The 17,510-nt window shown below is 39.9% G+C and overlaps 1 protein-coding gene across 3 annotated transcripts in view; it reads right to left on the bottom strand.

The window, feature by feature from the left end:
* Positions 1-17,510, bottom strand: part of LOC131075972 (RNA-directed DNA methylation 4) — a 101,382-nt gene that overhangs the window by 48,683 nt on the left and 35,189 nt on the right. The window lies entirely within an intron of this gene.

The raw sequence follows: 17,510 nt of genomic DNA, 5'->3' as shown, positions 1-17,510 counted from the left end.
GATGTTGAGAAATTATTCTAGTTATGTATTAAGAGCCAAAAATATAACTGAAACCTGCCAACTTGCTATACAAACAACAGGAACATGGATACCTTTATCTATTTAGACATTTGGTACATGAAGTTTAGTTAAAAATAAGATTTTTTTCATCATCATTAAAAATCTGTGTCTCAACTATTTTACTAAGAAAAATCTTTGTAAGGATTTTGCAGGTGTTAATTAATTTTGCATTGATATGACTTCAGAGATTGAAGTGCCAAAGGCTATAGCATGCAGATCATCTTAATTATCTAAATCTTGGCCTCTGTAGATTATTTGCAATTACTGCCACATTGTTGCAGCCAAGTCAGTAATTGACCATACAAGTATCAGATCTGTGTAAAATGTGCACAGCATATTGGTAACTGCCATCACTCATATTTATCAAAATTAAATTAAAAAGTGCATTCCTTCAAAAGGTCTAATTCACAGTTCCACTGTTTGTTTTTCTCCTTTAATACTGTATCAGTATATATTTGTCAGGATTCTCCTTCAATAATACCTTTTTCTCTTTATACTGGAATGCAAATAATATATTAATTCACAGCTTAAAGATACAAAAAATATGGAAAATTAAAAAAATAAACAAACAAAACTTGGCATGCATGCTAATGTATGCACTAAAAGTAATAAAAAATGCAGAAGTGAAGTTTGTAGCAAATTCATCTACATCTAAAGATTGAGAATGAGATGATTGGCTCTTTTGTGAATGATCTTGTTCCCATTCACAATTTCTTTTAGTGGAGATGTATTGGGCTTCAACACAAAAAGGCAACGATCTTTGACAAGATCGAAAAATCTGATTAGGGCAACAGTAGGTTTGACATTCAATAGCCTCTCCAAGGGAACACCTGGATGGAATCAAGCTCAAGGTGCAGATACTCCTCATATCGGGATAGGTCCAGCCAAAGTAGTAGATGATGTATATTGAACTTTGCCTGATCAGTAACACTTTCTTAGTACTTCAATTTAAAAAATTATTAACCGGATAATGAAAAAAATTTAATTTGAGTTGTCAAATAGTAACTCTTTACAGTATTATGCATGGGGAAGCTGCTATGCAAGAAGAATGAACTTCTTGAGAGGAGCTAAAATCTTCATGAAATACTAGAATTTAGAATTCAAACTTCTGAAGAACCTGTGGTCACATTCACATTTTGGATTAGAATCTAGTGTCCTCCTATGATATTCTAAAATAAAAATATTTTTGCAGATACAGGAAATGCACTAGGTATATATGTGTTTTCAGAGATATATCTGGAGAAATCACTATACGCAACACAAAGACCTGCATTATCTTGGATCTAAACAAGACAATTATCAGATAAAGTAATTCTGCATCTTTTAGATGATAAATAATGAACAGGAAGTGGAACAAGTTTTGAGCATCCAAAAAGAGATTTACCAAAACATAGAGACCAAACCAAGACCACTAAGAAGGTAAAGTTAAAAACAATGTTGCCAGGTTTGCTTATCCAATCGTGTAGGTATGCGTACAGTACTGTACCAGCCTGTTAAAGTCCCAGGTATTGCCTGTATTTTTTATTATTATTATTCATCTTCTACACTCAATGAGATCACACATCTCAGAATATATATGCAAGAGGTGCCCTTTCACCAAGGGACACCATACTTTAATTATAATATTAAATAATTAAATATTAATGATTATATATATATTAATATAATATTAATATATTATTATATTATTAATAATTATAACTATAATTATATCATCACTATTAGTATTAATAATATAATTATATTATCTCACAACTAATAATAGAATAATTATATTATCAATATAATCACAAGCTTTGTGTTATTTATGTAGGCCTATGGATTCCGACCACAACTACAATAAAATCAACACTCCCTCTTAGCTAGGGAGGAATCCTACTTGACATCTTCAATAACTAATAACACCTTATAGTAAACACAATAGCTCCATTTATTGTGAGAGAAAGATATCACCTCATCGTGATATCAGAGGTTATGGCATGTCCACGGATATCACGTCACATGATATCCACCATGACCACATAATGTAATATCCACCATTATGGCTTGTCCACAGATATCACATCTCATGATATCCACCATTATGGCATTTAAGGATATTACTTCATGGCATGTCCACGGATATTACGTCACATAATATCCACCATGAATATCTGTTTATGTAATATCAACCATCATGGCTTATCCACAAATATCACGTCTCATGATATCCATCATGATGGTATGGTCAATCAATATTGCAAGATCATCACCTTACAATAATGATCAAAAGTACAAGTGTTCATCATTGTGAGATCATCACCTCTCAATAATGTTCACAAGGGCTCAACAAGCACTGAACCAATGAAGTCATGGAGTCACACACATGATATCCACCATGAACCATATCAGAGGGTGGAGATAAGAACTTTCACCTCAAGTCCCTCTCAATTAGAGCTTCATTTTTCCATATCTCCAAGCTTGTCTCGAAGGTTTTCATCACCCTTGGTGAATCCCAAGCCCACCAAGTATCCATCCATCCAGGGATATCACATGGAACTCTATCTCATGAACCATAGATTCCTCTAACTGCTACAATTTCCTGATCACTAGATACACCATCTCGACACGGTCTACTCCCTCTAAATCAATATGATCAAAAAAATTCTAACCTCAACCTCCTGACCTTCTCATCCAAGGTTGCTTCTGTAGGTTTGTCAAACTCCCTCTGAATGCTGATTCTTCCTCTTCAAAGAAATGCAAGAAATTATCAAGATTTCCCTTCCTTGAATGCAATCTCTCATCATCCTTATGCTCCCCAGTCCGTCCTGAAAGCATTAAGAGAGATTACTAATAGTTCAAGACTATCTCGAAGAGAAATATCAATGCCAAAATCATACATGATTCACTATCCCAATAGCATGAATTAATAACAGCATGAAAAATCATGAATATTATTCAACCATAAAAAATACTTATCTCTTATTAGTTAGTCTTCAACATTCTTTCCTAATTTTGCTCGGCAACGAAATTTCCATCCATATGAAAGCATCTAGCGATGATCTGATGGCTGCGTGGCCTTTGGCCCTCACTTTCACCACACAAGCAATGTGGGATCACTTGCATATATACTGGTTAGGTAAAACTAACTTGCTTCTAGAAGGGTAAAAACATTAAATGCTTATTGCAAGTTATTTAATTTTGTTTTTGAAACTTTAAATAATCGTTAATCATCATTTAAAAACAATTACAATGGGGCTCAATTATTAAATATTTCAATTTTAAGTCAAAATTGAGCCTCTAGGGGAAAATCGACTTTAGTTGGGATTAAAAAATCCCATTAAAAATCATTTAAAATGTCAAAAATTCCCCACAAGAGAAAATCGACCTTGGCTTGGATAAAAATCCATGCAAAATTTCATCAAAATGCACATAAAACACTCCAGGGGAAAATTGATGGCAATTTGGACAAGGAATCCACTATCCAAATTCACTTCATTTGCAAAAAACACTACCTGGTGGAAAATCGACCTCAGTCTGGATGAAAATCCAAACTCAAAACTCATCAAATGCTCTCAGTGGAAAATCGACTTGGGTATGGACTGCGAGTCTGCACAAAAATCTGCACTAACTTGTCACAAAACAGCATGGTGGAAAATCAATCCAGGCATGGAATCATCCTCAACGTTGTCTACACTACAGTCCGCACTCCTAGTGGAAAATCGATGGCAGTCTGGAAAAATCCTGACAGTTAGCCAAATTTTAGCACTTCTAGGGGAAAATCGATCCAGGCATGGATAAACAGTGGTGGAAAATCATAGCCAGTATGGATTTCAAAGCAAACCCATGTGTAGTGTGGATTTTGAGTGGGGGAAAAGGGTGGGTAGTCTGGAATAAGAGGGGAAAAGCACCTCTAGCATGGAATTTGACCTTCTAACCCTTGGAATATGGATTTCCCTTAGGAATTTGGCATTCTAACCACTCAAAATCACTTAGAAACTTCAAAATTAGATTGGACTTAGGCAAATTTTCCAAAAAAAATGAGCGAAATGCTAGGAAATTATTGGGATAAAGTGCGAAATCAATTTAAATAATACCTTAGGAGTGAGAAAACAACTCCACAAGGCCTAGGAATACCTTGGCACTTTAAAATCATTGATGCGCGTGTTTAAAAACACGTTAACGCTCAAAAGGTCAACACTTAGACAAAATTTAGGATCATTAAAATATCAACGTTTGCAACTCGATCCTATAACTTCAAAAACCCTAATCGGCACTAGGCATGATCAAAACTCCGAGACTCGAGCACGGGAAACACAAAATTGCCCACTATGCAGCCAAAACCCTAACCTAACAACGCAGAAAGCGGGAAAAGAGGGGGTCCCTGTTAGCAATGGGGCAATGTGTAAAAAGGTCACAACATAACCCAAAAAGGATAAATAACAAAAGGGTTAACTAAAAAACCACAAAATTTGTGAGAAGGAATTTAGGAATAGGTTTGCAGTTCTCCAAAATATGAAGGAAAATATATGGACTGTAAAGATCCTTCTCCAGATTACACTTGCAGTGGAGGATAAACACCCATGCAATAAGCTAGGGAGAAAGTTGGACATCTCAAGAAATTGATCACTCAGACTGTCGATGTGGAAAATTCTGGAAAAGTGATAAGAGATGCTCATCAAGAAGCAAGGAACCTTGATTCAGGGATGATGGTACTCCAGCAGGATAGGAATGCCAAAGAAGGATCTCAAAAGGCTAAGATATCATTCAACAATGGAAAAAGAACCATAGGTGTGGCAAGCAGATATTTTAACCAGATATAGGGAATGCACCAAAGGTTGAAAACATGAGATCAGGCAAGGAATCAAGAGAGTAAAAGAAAATGAGAGCAGCTAAGACTTGAATCTAAAACCTAGGGGAAAGTTAAATCCCAAGGCTTGAAGTTCCAATCAGGAAACGGGTCAATCAAAATTTGGACAGGAAAACAATGAGATAACTGTTTATAACTAATATGGGCAATCGTGACATGAGGAAAGACAAATGCTGGAAATAAAGAATAAGATAACAAGGTTTATTTGCTGATAAAATTAAATCATGAAGAGACTAAGAAATAGGGGACAAAATTACATAAAAAAACTTATAAGCCAAACCATGAAGAAAAACCAAGATGTCAAATTGATAAACAGTATGGCAGACGCAAAACCCACATGTATTGAAAGTTAACAATAATTACACTTCTTGAGGAAAGACAAATGCTGGAAATAAAGAATAAGATAACAAGGTTTATTTGCTGATAAAATTAAATCATGAAGAGACTAAGAAATAGGGGACAAAATTACATAAAAAAACTTATAAGCCAAACCATGAAGAAAAACCAAGATGTCAAATTGATAAACAGTATGGCAGACGCAAAACCCACATGTATTGATAGTTAACAATAATTACACTTCTCATTATTTACAATCTTTAAGAGAAATTTGAATAACCACTAAATAGAGAAGAGAGAGAAAATTACTACATTTAGGAGAAGTGACCTATTGATTCTAAAAATAGAGTGAACAACAAAAAAATTAATTATATGCCAAAAAATGAAGAAAAACCAAAACATCATGTTGTCGAACAGTTTGGCAGAAGAAAAAACCTGCATGTATTAACAGTTGACAAAAATTGCACTTCTCATAATTTACAATATTAAAGAAAGGAAATTTTAATAAGCACTAAATAAAGAATAGCGTAAAGTTGACTACACTTAGGAGAAGCGACCTATTAATATAGAGTGAATAATAAAATAGTCACTAATGAACTAACTCATATTAAGTACCATACTTCAATGTATATGATGGACATGCATTAAGGTCTAATATTCCTTCAAGGGGAATATGCTAATCATCCAAATGAGTGAATGTAAATTTGTAACTCTCATATTCCCTAACTACGGGAATACATTATCATGAAGACGAAATTGGTAAGGAGAAAATATTACATGACAGCCACTTTATTCCCTTTCCAGGGAATTTTAAAACTAATTAGCCTAATTCTAAACACTAGCTGTAGGATATTTGATATATCCAAATACATAGCAATTCCTGACACAGTCATAAAAATGGCAAAGAAGATAATGGAGAAATGCCAATGCTAGAAACTACATAACAGAGGTGACATGAATTAACAAGGACATGAAACCAGGCCATAATCTTCGTGAACTAAATAGAAGGAATGCAAATGTGTTTCCTACAATCCTTTATGGTGCATGAATTTTTAATAATGATTAATATGTATATTCAGGAGCAATAAGGCATGGCTCAATAAAGCCTAGATGGAACAGCTTGGAGACAAAGAAGCATCGTCAAAAGAAAATTATGGTGGAAAATGACAGCTCACATCAAGAAAAGGAAAAAGAGTTATTCTTACATATTCTATGCATTCATGTTATATATAATTGAGTATATTTATATATTAATTAAGATACCATATATTGTTTATTATGTTATTGATAAAAGGTTTTATACCATTTTATGTATATAATATATTATGTTCTAGCAATGAATTATAGGTCATAAACATAACAATTTGTAGCATATTATTTTAATTAAAAATTTAAGCCCTAAACTAAAAAACATAATAAAAGTGTGAAATAAGAAAAAAAAATGGTTCAAAAGTAAAATCTGAATAAAGCTATAGGCTATCATGCATTGTAATTTCTACACCAAATGGCAAGGCCATAGGGTTCTCGTGATGGAAATCTGCATAATGACGTTGAAAGGTAGAACCCCAAGTAGTGAGATGTAAGCTAATTAAAGTTGAATAAGTTGAATGAAGTGGATGTGCTAGTGGGAAGAAAGTTCTCCTATCCTCCACTAGTACAGGGCCAGCCTAAATAATCTTGTCTTTGCCAATCAAAAAAATAAAATATATATAAATAATTTTAAATGTTACTAAAAGAAGGGTTTTATACCAATTTATGTATATAATATATTATATTATAATGATAATTACAGATCATATACATAACAACATGTCACTAACATATTATTTTAATTTAAAATTAAAGCCCTAAACTAATAAGCATAAAAGCATGGAACAAGAGAATAAATGGTAAAAAATTAAAAATCTAAAATTTGAATAAAGCTAAGCTTATTGTGCCTAGTAATTTCTAAACCTATTTAAGTTGGTGTTATGTAGTATGTTGTTGGATTCAACCTCCCAGCCCATGTACCTTACCCGAATGGGTTTATGGAAGGCCAGGCCTCCATCTCAAACACAGCCGAAATGGCCTAGGTATGCTATAGGTGTATCTAAGTCACCTAGGCAATGTCTTTGGCAAGCCTATGAGACTTGCAACCCAAAAATTCTTTAAAATATAGATATATTTTAAAACACAGTAAAACAGAAAAAAACCTTTAACATCAAAAGAAAAGTCAAAAAGCAACCTACACAAGCAGTCCTACCTATGACTTCAAATATCCAAAATTGATCATTTGTCATTGCTCACGAGTCACAAGTGCTGGTTTTTATTAGCGTTGAAGGATTGTAAAGGCATGTTTGATAAGTGCTATAGGGTTCAAAATTTCAAATAAATGTATCATTCTAGTTAAGCTTTTTGAAGCTTTTTTATATTTATTTCCAAGCTTGCTATGTTTCGTAAGGATTTATTATTGATTTACGAATTCACATTCATTTTTAAGATTTTGTCGAGAATATGTTGTTTTTTAATTGTTTGTTTTTAGTTTATCTATATTAATATAGCCTATGGTTATGTGTTTTTCTAATATTCCTTATATTTGTTTGTTTTAAAACATATAGTTATAGGCAACAATTAGAGTTTATAATGGCTACTAATTCTAGTTTAGTGGACCTAGGGACAGAAAGGACTTTCAAATTTGACAAAGGATCACCTCTTTGATGACTTGTCTCAATGATTGTACACTTTCCTAGAGGTGGGGTCGATCTTTGATATCGTGGTCGACACTGAGTATAAGAGCTTGTATAGTCAAGTGAAAGCTTGGTGTTTCTTTTTGACGTGGATGTCATACGTTTCCACGACGGTTTTTTTGCAGACATTATTTCTTATGCAACTGCGATCTGGGTGTTTCCTCTGTACTATTTAGCTTGTGAAATCGCACAAAAAAATGGTCTCCAAAATCACAGATTTCCAATCTGTTTTTCTTCAATTGCGGCCAGGATTTTAGATCTTCTCATTTCGTGGGTGTGATTTACCACGGCTAGGGTTTTCTACTTAATGAGTTCATGGAACGTGCTATTTGTGTGACCTACGATTTTCTGAAAATCATGGCATCTACTACTCGTGCAAAAGCCTTTTCTACTTGCATCCTAGGGTTTCTCATTTTTTTTATCTACTATTACTCTACACAAATCGTGGGTTTCTTCAAACCTTGGGATTTGAAGTTTTTCTTTCAAAACGATTTTTAAGATTTCTTGGATAAAATCTTGATATCCAATTTTCCAAGAAAAACCTTGAGATTTGTGCCAAGGGTTTTGACTAGTTTTGACTAGAAAATCAGACTTTCAAAATTCAAAGTTCGCTGCTGCAACTATTTTTTACCTCGTTTTTCAAACTATTGGAAAACAGGAGAGATGGCGTTTGCATTTATGACCAAAAGACTAGAAAATCATGTCAAGTCATCTATGTGGTACATTGTTTCTAGAGCTTCACATCATTTCACACAGAAGAGATTGGTTCACGGAGTACAAGGCTTGCTTCGGTTCTGTGATCTTTGGAAGAAGTGAAGAGTAAACAATTGTCGGCAAGGGCAATGTTCAGATTACATCTAGCCCGAGAAATTTTATATTTCTCAATGTCTACTATGTTTCGGGCAAGGAGCTCAATCTGTTGTCTGTAAATCAGATTATGCAACACAATCCGAAGTTGGGTGTCATCTTCAATGCACACAACTATAGCATTGTTGATAAAGAGTCCAAGAAGACTATTGTAGTTGGCCTCAACGATCATAGATTGTATAGATTAATTGATACTAGAGAGTCTCAAGAACTTGCAATGGCTGCGAAGAGTTCTTCCATAAGCACTCTTTGGCATTAGCGATATGGGCATCTCAACCTATCATATCTCTCTTAGTTGGCTCGGAAGAATTTGATAGAAGGCTTACCTAGGATTCAGCACCAGACACATGGTGTATGTCAAGCTTGCTACGCTGGGAAGCAGCATCAAACTCCTTTCTCAAATGGACAAGCTTTGACAGCATCCAAAGTCTTGCAGCTGGTTCATGCAGATGTTTGTGGACCAATGAATACAGCATAGGTCACTAGTGCCAAGTATTTTTTTTCTGTTTGTTGATGATTTTAGTAGAAAAATGTGAGAGTTTTTTCTCAAAACAAAATCAAATGTGTTTAGTGAATTCCAGAAGTTTAAAGCATTAATTGGAAAAGAGTCAAGACATCACATCATTACTCTTAGGTCAGATAGTGGGGGTGAATTTTGTTCCAACGAATTCACTAACTTCTTTGCCAAACATAGTATTAAGCGTCATCTTACCACACCCTATACCCCTCAACAGAATGGTGTTGTCAAGCAGAGGAACTGTACTATTATGTAATGGCCCATTATATGCTAGAGAGCAAAAATGTTCCTAAGAAGTTTTGAGCTGAAGCGGTATATACTACAATATACCTTTTGAATTGATCTCCCACACAAGCTGTTAAGAAGATGACTATCGAGGAAGCATGATCTAGAAAGAAACCAAAAATCAGCCACCTCAAGGTTTTTGGTTCAATAGCGTATGTTTGGATTCCAAATGCAAAGAGGACCAAATTGGATTCCAAAAGTCAAAAGTTGATGCTTACAGGCTGTAATGACAATCATAAAACCCAAAGTTTGAAAACTTAAAACTCAATGTGGACTCAGTAGCCCAAAATAGGACTCAAACTCAAGACTCGACACAGACTCAGCAAAAAACTCGGCTAAGGCTAGGCCAAAAAACAAACCGTAGTTTTAAAAAAGATAAACAGAACTTAATGCATTTAGAGAACATAAAAAGCCTAACTTGACTATCAATTTGTCATAATTCAAAATTTCAAACATTACACATCATATGATCTTAAAACACTTAATATTTGAAATTTCATAATTCATACTCAATAACTAGTGGGGGTTTGGGAGTGGAGACCCTAATGGGTTTGAGGGGCAGTAATGATAAGCTTCACAAGGTGTTAGATATGAGAAAAACCCAATGATAGAAGGGGTGTGGGGAAACGCAATTGTGTTTCCCTATAAGCTGGAAGTGGGAGTCTAGAGGCTATGCCCCCGAAAAAAAAATGGATCATTGAAATGGACGAGTTTGGACCAAAATATGAAGAAATGGACCCTTACAGACCTGTTTTGGGCACCAAATAGCATAATGAAAAGTAAAAAACCAAAAAAGTGTCCTTTTTAGCCGACTGGGTGTTTCTAGGCAAGCACAAGAGTCCTAGGATTCATGCGAATCCGAACCTAGGACTCACACAAGTCCCCTGCAAAAACTCAGGCATTTTTTGGGGCAACTCAGCAAAATGCAACTCGTGAGCTGCAACAAGTAGACTTGACAAGCCAACAGATTCATGAGTCCCACGAGACCTAGCCTAATCTTCAAACTATGATAAAACCTATCAGCTCATTGATGTGGACACTGATTGTCTCACATTTAGTTGAGATGTTTTTGATGAAGATGGTGGGCCTTTCTAGCTCTCTTCTCCCATCACGAGTCCTGAAGATCAACCTCTAAAGGCTAAGGATTTGGGTGTTAAACTTCCATTGGCTTCACCTTAAGGGAGGTATTTTGATGATTTCAAACTTCTTGAATCTCCTAGGCACAGACCTATACCACCAAATTTCCCTCAGGACAACCTAGATCAGCATCCAAATGATTTCATTCCATGCAGCCCAAGTCATGATGATCCTCCTGATTTGGAAGAAGATGGATATACTCTCTCGCCTAAATGGTGGGAAAAGCTCATTGGTGATGTTCGAGATAATGAGCTTGTTGAAGGTAGATCATCTAGAAGCAAGAGCAAGAAGAAAAATACAGTGAACTTTGCTCTTATTGCCAACATTCAGAGTGTTTACAAGCATCATTCTTCATTTCATCTATGTGGACGATATCATCATTACTAGCACTAGAGCACAATTGTTGAGAAAATCATACAAAATTTGTGTCAAGCATTTGATATGACAGATTTGGGACTTTTGCATTATTGTCTCATTGTAGAGGTTTGGGAGATAGGTAGTAGCATCTGTATTTCTCAGTCAAAGTATGCCAGGAGTTTGCTGGATAAGTTCAGGATGATAGATTGCAAACCTTCATCTACACCCATGGAGAAAGTGCTGAAACATCAACCAAATCAAATTCACCAATGGTTAATGAATCCACTTTCAGGCAACTAGTTGGCAGTCTCATCTATCTTACAACCACTAGACCTGATCTAAGTTATGCTATGAGCTACATATCTCGTTTCATGACAACCCCTAAAGCAGAACACTAGGTTGCAGTGAAGTGTTGGCGGCAATATTGTACACGGAAATAAAACTAGTTAATTAAGTTGTAATTGTGTTGGTTAGTTGGCAACCGAGGGGTGGCAGTTGCGGTGCGACGGTTGGCGCTCGCACCCCCTCGGCATCTTTATATACTTCCGAATGTAACTTGTGGACAACAACGATTATGAATGGAATAATATCTCATATACTTGTCTGATATCTATGGCGTTATTATTCTGCATTATGTGCTTCATCTGCGTACTTTAAGTTATTCACCCGAAAGGGAAACATTTGGCATCGTTGCCTAGATGTACTCGGGAACGGAAGACGCGGATGGCGCACGGACGCGATGGGCCTACCCATCGGTGAGATGAACCCAAAGGCCGACGACGCGCCCACGGAACAATCGGCGAAGGGGAAATTGAACCCTGTAATAATCTCGGCACAATGTTGAGATAAATTGTGGCTGAAAGGAAAAATAATTAAAAAAAAAAAGTTTTTTTTTGTGTACATGGCGTGTGCTTGCTATGTACGGAAGTGATTTATGCCCAATGTATTAAATAAAGATAGAAAAAAAAAAAAAAGCAGAAACAGACGAGTGGGAGGTCGCGCAGAGGGCCTTGATTCTGGAGCAGCAAGTAGAACGAAGGCGTAGGCTAAGGCAGCTTGCCGAGGGACGACCGGCCGAGGGGTTGATCGAAGGGAACCCAGGAGGTGTCATGGAGGTTGCGGAGGCAGAGATAGACGGAGAGAAGTACACTCTCTACACTGTCGTAGGGTTGCCCGAAGGGAACCTAGGAGTCATGGAGGGTGCCTCAGGCGACCTCTACAGTTCGCCTGAATACCACCACCGTAGGGTAAGAAGTCGCGAAGAGTTGGTGGAACAAACAAGGCAAAATCTAAACTTGATCGACGCTACCAGAGACCTACTAAAGAATTTGTCCATTTCGGAGGACAACCGGAGGGAGACGACCGAAGGTGACGGTACAGCCGACGGTGCCGAGGGAGCACAAAGGTACCGTACGGGAGGCAATTTGTTCGGTTCGGGGTCAACAACCTTCTCCGGAGGACCCACGAGTGGAGGGTCAGGTGCAGGAGGCAGAGACGGAGGATCACCAGGTACAAGCACACAAGGCACCAGAGGAGCGAGACCGAGCGGTGGGATGGCCAGTAAACAGAAGTTGCCGAAGTTCAACGGCGAGGGGAAGGAAGATCCCGTCCGCCATTGTCGAACGTGCGAAACCATATGGTCAGCGAACGGTGTTACTGACCAAAACGAATGGGTAACATAGTTCCCAGCAACTTTAAGGGGAGTGGCCATAGACTGGTACTCAGACATGGATAAGGCCAAAGTCGGCACATGGCCCGACCTGAAGAAGGAGTTTGGGATAGAGTTCCGCCTCCTAAGAGATGACAACAAAATAGTCACTGAGATCTATGGAACGAAGCAGAACAAGAACGAGACTGTCCGAGCCTATAGTCGGCGGTTGAAGGAACTATTGGGAAAAATGGAGAGTCAACCAGCAGATGGGTTGAAAAAGCGATGGTTCGTGGAGGGACTAAAGCATTCCCTTCGAAGGAAGATGAAATCGTTCCACCTACATCGTACGAAGACGCATACAATAGAGCAATGGATCTCGAGAGCGAGACCAAGACATCGAAGAAAAAGAAGAAGAAGGATAGCTCATCCGAGGAGGATGACTCGTCACAGGAAAGCAGCAGCGACAGCGAGGCTGGCAAACGGGTGCAAGCGCTTCGGAAAGACATGGAGCGAATGAGGAGGGAATTCAAAACAATGAGAAGCACCAGTCAAACCGAAGGGGACATATGGTGCACTGAGTGCAAAGAGGAGGGGCACACAAAGGGTACTTGCCCGAAGAAGGCATTCTGCGAGATTTGCCAAGTGATGGGACACTCCACCAAGGAGTGCCCATACAACATGAAAACCCGAAGTACGCAAATGAGCCAAGTGTTGTTCACGGAGCAGGCCACAACATCTGCACCAGTGGGTACGGCCCAGCAAACCAACACAACGGCATCATCTGGAGGTTACCGAGACAACATACGCAGCGGCGAAAGGAATAGCAACAATAACAATAATGGAAGCCGTATCCAGTATGACACCAAGGGCCGGCCAATTATCCAATGTAGGGCCTGTAATCAGTGGGGGCACTTCGCCCGTGATTGCACGAAGGAAGCCACCCCTCAGCACCTCTGCCGATGGTGTGGGCCAGGCGACCATGAGGACGCAAATTGCCCACAGGCAAGGGTTAATCTCCTCAACATTGAGAAGGCTGAAAAGACTAGTGAGAAAGAAGTACTGGCGATCACCTGCGCCCAGACGAAAAAAGCCACTTATCCCAACCCCCGTATGGAGAAGGAGAGATTACAAGAGGCAAAGGCCAATATTGAACGAGAGATGATGGTCGAACGACGGGACAACGAGGTGGCGAGTACATCATCCCGTACGAAAGCAGAAAATAACATCATTGGGCAAGTACTGCAGATGGAAGTACCTATAAGGGTAAAGGACCTTCTAGAAACAATGCCACAGTTAAGAACCGCCATTTTTAGTTCCATACAAACCACTATGCAGGCACCTTTGCGTGCCACACAGGCGGAAGTTCCGGTCAACCCCTCGGCTGACCCAATGTTGTTGGCCTTAAATAGTGGTCAGCATCCTGCTGTAGTAGAGAAGGGAATTCTCGGGGCTATCCTCAAAGACACCATCGTGGACGGAGGTTCGGGGGGTGAATGTACTGCCGGAGGATACGTGGAAGAAGCTGGGGAAGCCAACACTATGGCCACCCACATTCAACTTGGTAGGTGCAGACCAGCACGGCATCAAGCCACTCGACACCCTGATGGGCCAGCCGGTCACCATCGGCACGCAACCTTTCATACTAGATTTTGTGGTAATCCCACTCAAGAAGAAGGGGTACGACGCCATCTTAGGCAGAGGGTGGCTAGTTACAGCAAAGGTGAACCACGACTGGGAAAAGAACAACCTTTCTATGGAGAAAGGGGGGCGGAAGTACACCATTGATCTGAGGACCCAGGTTGTTGACGAGGAACTGGCATCATCTTCGGAATCGGAGGATGAAGGAAAAGGCGACCCAAGGGACGAAGGACGGGGCTGCAGGGAGCCCAACGACGAAGGGATTCTCAAACTAGGAGAATGCTCCGAGGATGAGACAGGGTCATTGAACGGGCTCTTCCACTGGCAGATGGAGGATTATGAAATGTTTCGGAGCTACAGGCTCTAAGTAGAGGAACCAGAGCAAGTAACAGAGGAGGTGTACCTGCCAGAATACATAGAATATTAGAAGGGAGATGCCCCAAACCTCGGTGACGTAGATAATCTGAAGATCAATTGTGTCGGCAACGATTGGAACCTGGTGTGGAAGGCCGCAGCTTTCAAAATCTTTATTATTCTTCTTCTTCTTATGTATGGGAAGGAGACCGTGGTCCCTGTAGAATTTGTGGTTCCAGGTCTTCAGATGGCCATTGAAAATAGATTGGCCACCAACGGGTCCAAATTGAAACCCTACCACGCGAAGCATGCAAGGGACCCGAGAGGTCGGAAGGACACCCCAGAGGCCGGAGGGGGACCCGAGAGGATGGAAGGGGACTCGAGAGGCTGGGCAGGCGACATGAGAGGCACGGGACCAACACGGGAGACTCTTGGGTGAGGAAAACCGAGAAGGATGAAGGGCGATCCCAGAGACAGAGGACCCGAGCCGACGACTCTCTAGACAACTAAATTGGGAAATTGAGAAAAGAAAAAAAAACGTACGGTCGTACGGGTCGGTGCGGCAATTGATCGTACGGCTGGGGAAAAAAAATTTAAAAAAAAATTAAAAGTACGGTCATACGGGTCCGTGCGATCGGAAAAAAAAAAAAAGGGGGAGCCACGGTGGGACCACCATGCGGTGGAACAACCGACGGTGGACCACAGTGCGGTGGCAACACCGACGGTGGACACCACCGTACGGTGGTAACACCGACGGTGGACACCACCGTGCGGTGGACATCACCGCCACCAAAGACATAAACGTAGCACCACACAAACAAACACAGACACAGTCGTACGGTGGAGGGGTGTTGACCGCACGGGAAGGTGGTCGTACGATTGGAGGTGTCAGTGCTATTGTTGACCGTACGAGGAGGTTGTATGGCCGGGGTGCCATCGGGCACATTACAGAGGAAACTTTAAAAAAAAACGACGACGACCAGATTGAAAAATTATTCGATGACATCTAGAGCCTGGACACTGAAAATATTGGAGTGTAGAAGAAGGGTTTTGACTTTTGACATCATAAAATATCACAGAAATGATGCGCGCCATGGACCCCGCGAGGGGCGCTGCCCCTCGACCGCCCCAAACCCCCAGTTTATTTTTGAGCTACAATACACTTTTTGAGTTGGGCGACGGGCATCAGAGAAGGCACGGTTGGTGTTGGGTTGTCCCGTACTATGAGAAAGAAGCCTGACGAGGGAGACGGATTTGGAGGTACAAACAGAGTCTGAGAGAAAGCATTGCGAAGTTGTACGACACCAGAGAGTTATTCAGTTCAGTTAGCAGCCTTTGGGGAGTGTGATGGAGGATTTGAGGTGCCTCCTAGCCTTTGTGCCAGAGGGTTGTGGCCACCTCCAGGTAGGAATGGTACGCTTGAGGAACTTGGAGTATGTCTCGGATAGACATGAGGTTGCCTTGGTGGATGCAGAGAGGGCTCGGGAGGAGTTGACCACCACGTTGGCGGCAGTTTTAGCGTGAGACATAGCTCAGCGTACCCAGGAGTTGGATGCCGAGAGGGCAGCGTAGGTGGCTATCGAGGACAAATTGGCTAGGGAGACAGTATCATTTGAGTAGCAATTGGTGGAGGCTGAGACTGCAAAGCATGTTTTGCAGACAAGTTTGGTTTAGGCACAGGAGGACTTTGATGTCAAAAGAAGCAATAATGGTAAAATCCGCACTTGAGCATCGAATGGTAGCAGAAAAGGGTTTTCAGGCGAGGACGCAACAAGTGTTTAAGTTCCGGGCTCGACTGGCATCAGCAGTTTTGTTTAATGTCATCTCTATTTTGTATTAAGTCGTCCGGAGACAACTTCTTTTCTTTTGGGGGGGATGCTGTTGGCGGCAATATTGTACACGGAAATAAAACTAGTTAATTAAGTTGTAATTGTGTTGGTTAGTTGGCAACCGAGGAGTGGCAGTTGCGGTGCGACGGTTGGCGCTCGCACCCCCTCGGCATCTTTATATACTTCCAAATGTAACTTGTGGACAACAACGATTATGAATGGAATAATATCTCATATACTTGTCTGATATCTATGGCGTTATTATTCTGCATTATGTACTTTATCTGCGTACTTTAAGTTATTCACCCGAGAGGGAAACATGAAGCGTGTACTAAAATATGTGAAATGGACACCTAACTTTGGCATTTTGTACAGTAAGCAAAGATCCTTGGCTGATTGGCTTTATAAACTTAGATTGGGCAGGTTCTGTTGATGACAGGAAGTCTACTTATGGGTATGTCTTCAGTCTTGGTATGGATGTGATTACATGGACCAGTAAGAAGCAACAGGCGGTAGCTCTTTCCTTGACAGAAGTAGAGTATTGGGGAACTAAGGCAAAATGTGAGGTAGTATGGCTACGGAGGATGCTTTTTGAGATGAAAATGTCTCAAGCAAGGCCTTCGCCCTTGTTTTGTGACAATCAAGAGGTGTTAAAGATGGCCAAGAATCTAGTCTTGCACGAGCGAACCAAACATGTAAAGCTTCATTGTCATTTCATCTAACAACTTGTTGAAGATGGAACTGTGATCTTGCAGTATGTTCCAATTGTGGACCAGACTGCAAATATTCTAACCAACTCTCTAAGCCCAGACAAATTTGTAAAATTAAGGGAGCAACTTGGTGTAGTTAGTAGAATGACCATTAAGGAAGGGTATTAAAGTAATATTGTCGTAGTTATTTAATG

The sequence above is a fragment of the Cryptomeria japonica genome, chromosome 9 (assembly GCF_030272615.1).
Source record: "Cryptomeria japonica chromosome 9, Sugi_1.0, whole genome shotgun sequence".
In the NCBI taxonomy this organism is placed as follows: domain Eukaryota; kingdom Viridiplantae; phylum Streptophyta; class Pinopsida; order Cupressales; family Cupressaceae; genus Cryptomeria; species Cryptomeria japonica.
This window is presented reverse-complemented; position numbering and strand designations above follow the sequence as displayed.